General features: G+C 38.5%; 1 long non-coding RNA gene across 1 annotated transcript; it reads right to left on the minus strand.

The window, feature by feature from the left end:
* Nucleotides 1-1,146: 1,146 nt before the first annotated feature.
* On the minus strand, nt 1,147-3,201 carry LOC131178497 (uncharacterized). The gene is made up of 2 exons (XR_009147427.1): nt 3,027-3,201; nt 1,147-1,381 (listed from the first exon to the last, which is right to left on the minus strand). It is a non-coding gene; the product is annotated as an uncharacterized LOC131178497 (long non-coding RNA).
* Between the last annotated feature and the right edge of the window lie 1,213 nt (nt 3,202-4,414).

Below are 4,414 nucleotides of genomic sequence, written 5' to 3' on the forward strand. Positions count from 1 at the left end.
AGCTTCATTTGGGACTATCTCCCTTCCGTAGCGGCTTAATCGGACGAATTCTTTCTCATACTCAGCCACTGACAATTGTCTCTGCCTCAGGTTAATAAATTCTCTTCTTCTCTCTTCCAGATATACAGTACCCACATACTTCTTCTTGAACTCAGAGAGAAAGAAATCCCAAGTTACAGCTTCTGGCTGCACTTCACTGGACACCGTGTCCCACCATTCATAGGCATCATCTTGCAGCAAGGAGATGGCAGCTTCCAGGTTTTGCTCTGGAGTACAGTGGAGCTGTTTTAGTACTCTGCCCGTTCTGTTCAACCAATTCTCGGCTGCAACAGAGTCATCTTCTCTCTTACCATAGAAATCCACTGCCCCAAATTTTCTTAACCTTTCCAGGTGTGATTTCTGCTGTGGAGCTGGTGGTGGTGGTGGTGCTGGCATTACCCCAGCCATCTGTCTAAAGAAGTCGGCCATTTGTTGGAACATGGCACGTGGAGGTGGCAGGCTCTGCTGGTGGTGGAGCAGATTCTCTCATGCCCCCAGTCTCAGCTGCTACAGGTGGAGCATGACTCTCCACTTCCTCCTCAACGGCTCTCTGTGATGAAGGATCCATATCCTATTCAAAATAAGAAAAATAAACAGATCTGCGTTAGTGTCACCTCGACTCTTACAAATGCAATGCATGGTATGGACTCAATCTAGGCCCAGAAACGCCTAAACCGTGCTCTGATACCACTAAATGTGACACCCCTTACAGTGTACGGTATACCCAGTAAGTAATGCCACCGGTGTACGGCACACTCTAATATTCCTCAATTAATTTAGACAATGCTTTTGCATATAATTTATGAAATACAATTTATTTAAACCATTTATCAAAAGTATCATTCATTTAAGGTTCCGAAAATTTTAAAGAAAATCCGGCGGAGTACCGGCTAAAAATGGAGAAAACCGTTCTTCGGAACCTGTTAAAAACACTTCCAATATTTTTATTTCATCATCTCAAACTCCAATATCCCAAAATCTCAACAATATTTCTCAAACATCCATTATCAACACCAAATTCAATATCATGATTTCCACATTTCAATTTCCATTTTCATTCATCATTCACATGTGATGTTCGCATGTAAATCACAAATAAACAACTACTTTTCCATTAACAAATACAATTTTCATAATTTACATATACATCAAAATATATTACATGAGTTCAAATACATATGAGAAAATACAAATCTGCTACAAAATATCAAAATGACAAAATGACACCTAGTGCCCTACCGATGCACTGCAGGTAGTGAGGTGACACGGACACTGAGCAGAACTGTCAGATAGACTCACCCAGTCTGTGGTCTACTGGGCTCACGATCGGGATCTCCAGTACCTACGCGTGGCAAAAGCAACGCGCTAAGCAATAATGCTTAGTGGTGCAATAATATAATAGAAGAAAATAGCAAGAAAATAAATGTGTATACAATGTGTATGCTTTCTTTGTTTGGTCTTGGTATATTCATTAAATCATTAGTTTTATTCACTTTTATTCATTTGGTTGCCCCAAGTAACCTACACTAGGCATTGGGTGGATAACGGGTAACCGCCTTTGGGTACCTAGTACCTCGGGCCGTCACACCATCGGTCACATATGTATCTCCCGGTGTGCAACAGAACAGCTAACAAGCTGTAAATAATATCAGGCACAAGGTCAAGTCTCAATATAAAGCCAGAATGGCTAAAAGCCATGAAATCACAGAATGGCATTTTTGCCATGTGCAGTACTGCTAACGGAACCCTATTGGCATGCCAAACTATCCAAACCAATCTTGTTAGGTATACTAGGGCATTTGAAACTTTTAAATTCTTCAATTTGTGAATTTCAACTTTTTTGGTGTCACTATTCATCATTGGTCAACCAAAAATGTTGACTTTTAGCATAAAAATGTGTGCATCAACTTTGGCACTCCCAACATACCACATTTGGTGTTTAAAACTTGTTGGCATTAAGTGTTTTTGCAATTTCAAGGTGCAACCCATACTAGCAGAAAATTTCAGTTTTGGTGCCCTTACTTCACTGTTCCATTGGACACTGTTACTGTTGGAATTTGAAGAAATGTAAAACATGAAAGTTGTTCCTTATTTTGTCTAGTTGAATTTCCTTTTTTGAATCACTCCATTTGGAGTTTTGTAGCTCCAGATATGGCTCAAAAACCCAAGCTGTCCGGATTGCATTCTGCAGAAATTTACCATATCTACAGTGCAGGAACAGTAACTTGAGTCACTTGGTTGGTTGGGTTCTGGCCATAATTTGGGGTAGGTTCCTTCATGAAAGTTGTTTGTCTATGTCTTAACTTATTGCTGTAAAACTTTCAGACCAATTGACCAATTCTACAGTGAGTTATGGCCAAATGAACAGTTACTGTTCATTTGGTCAAATTCTGCAGAATTCAGTGCAGGGAATCCGGATTGGAGCTGGGTTTTGACCCTTTTGCTTTGGTCTTTTGGGCATGGTTTCTTCAGCAAAAATGTGCCATTATAAGCCTAGTTTCATGTCCAATTGGCCAAACTTCAATTGGACTACCACTGCCCAAGTTATGGCAGTGCAAAGGGACTGAAATTTCAGTCCCTATGCTGCTGTCCATAGGGCAGATTTTACTTTCACTTTGCCATTCTATTTTTAAGTTCTAATTATGGTCAACATACCTAAAATGGTCACTAATTGACCCTTATAATGTTCACTTACCACTTCATAAGCCAAAACCAAATTTCACTCTCCAAAACCCTAGCTTCACATTATGTTTCCTACATAATGCCTTAGTTAGCATACCAAATTATTATTCTTATGTTTATAAACTTTCAACATAATTCTAGTTCACTTCAAGCTCATCAAAAACACTCCTTACTATTTCTCCACTAGGGCAGCCAAAATTCATGTACACACACACATGAATTTTGTTCATTTAAATGACATTTTCTTACTAAATTCAAGTGCTCATTCATGAAATTAAGGAGTTTTAGGTATATAGTGCACTAACCTTGTTGTATGCCAATCCAAGCTTGAGAAAGCTTCACTTTCTTTCTTCTTCTTGGCTGCCAAAAGCTTTAGCAAGGTGCTAGGGCAAATTTTTGTGAAGATGACTAAAGGTTTTATGGTGATTTGGTGGGTTGTCTCAAGCTTCCATTAAGCTCCCATGGAAGAATAGGGTTTTGGGAGAGAATGTAACGTTTTTGGGTGAGGAAGATGGCTGCTGAAATTTTGTTATTTTGGTCTTATTTAGTCTCTTTTATTTGTTAGTCAAAGGGTTGCTTAATTGTGATTGGTCACAATTTATAAATGACATCATCAAGATGTCATAAATAAGCTTTTCTTTGATTTTTCTTTTCCTTTCATCACTACTCAATTTCAATTTAATTTCTAGTAGTATTTATTCATATTTTATGTCATATTAATTATTTACTCAACTGGACAAGTCGGCCAAAAATCACCTCTGAAGGCGAAATGACCAAAATGCCCTCCGTTTGGCTTAACGGGTCAAAATTTGCTGTACCGATTGAAAGATTTTTCTAAATATTTTCTTGGCATTCTAATGCCATAGGAACCTCAATGACCCTTCTCTGGAGTCCCAAAAATTATTTTATAATTTTTCCCCCGGGTCTAGGGCTCCTCGTTGCGAGAACCGCAACTTCCCTCCGGTTACCCATCGCTTGGGCACCGGTTCGTTTTGCTTGGTTGTATTTTATTTCTAAAATTTTTACTAAATTTTTCTCATTAATATTTGAGTTAATTATGGTCCCTCACTTTGATTTAAATATTTTTCCGAACGTTCTAGCTGTCCGGACCGACACCGGTCACCGGAACAGTAGAATGTATGGAATGGTTACCGGGAGGGTGTTACATGCTCACTTATAGTTTATTGTAATTCCAATAATGGATGTACCTGAGGATGATCAATAGAATTATAAGAATTCAATCACCCACTATAAATCCATCCAACTAGGATTTCCGTTTTCTACTTTGGAAGTGTAGGATTCGCTAAGTTAGTGGGAGGACCAATTTGATTAAAAGACCATAATCATTTTGGTTAATTACATGATACATTTACTAATTAATCTGGTTATTTTCTGCAGTTAATTTTCTGATAAAAATGAGCACAGAACAACCACCACCATCCAATATCATTGCAAGCATACTTGATCGCAATAGGTTGATAGGACCTAATCTCTCTGATTGGCTAAGAAATTTAAAACTTGTCCTGAACCTTGAACATATAGGATATGTTCTAGATTCAAATGTTCCTGGTCCCTTACCTCCAGAGGCCACTCAAGAGGAATATGAAACTTTGGACAAGTGGAAGAAGCATGATATGAGAGATAAGTGTTACATGCTTGCTTCCATGAGTAATGAGTTACAGAAGCAACATGA

Source organism: Hevea brasiliensis, chromosome 3, assembly GCF_030052815.1.
Source record: "Hevea brasiliensis isolate MT/VB/25A 57/8 chromosome 3, ASM3005281v1, whole genome shotgun sequence".
NCBI classification, from domain to species: domain Eukaryota; kingdom Viridiplantae; phylum Streptophyta; class Magnoliopsida; order Malpighiales; family Euphorbiaceae; genus Hevea; species Hevea brasiliensis.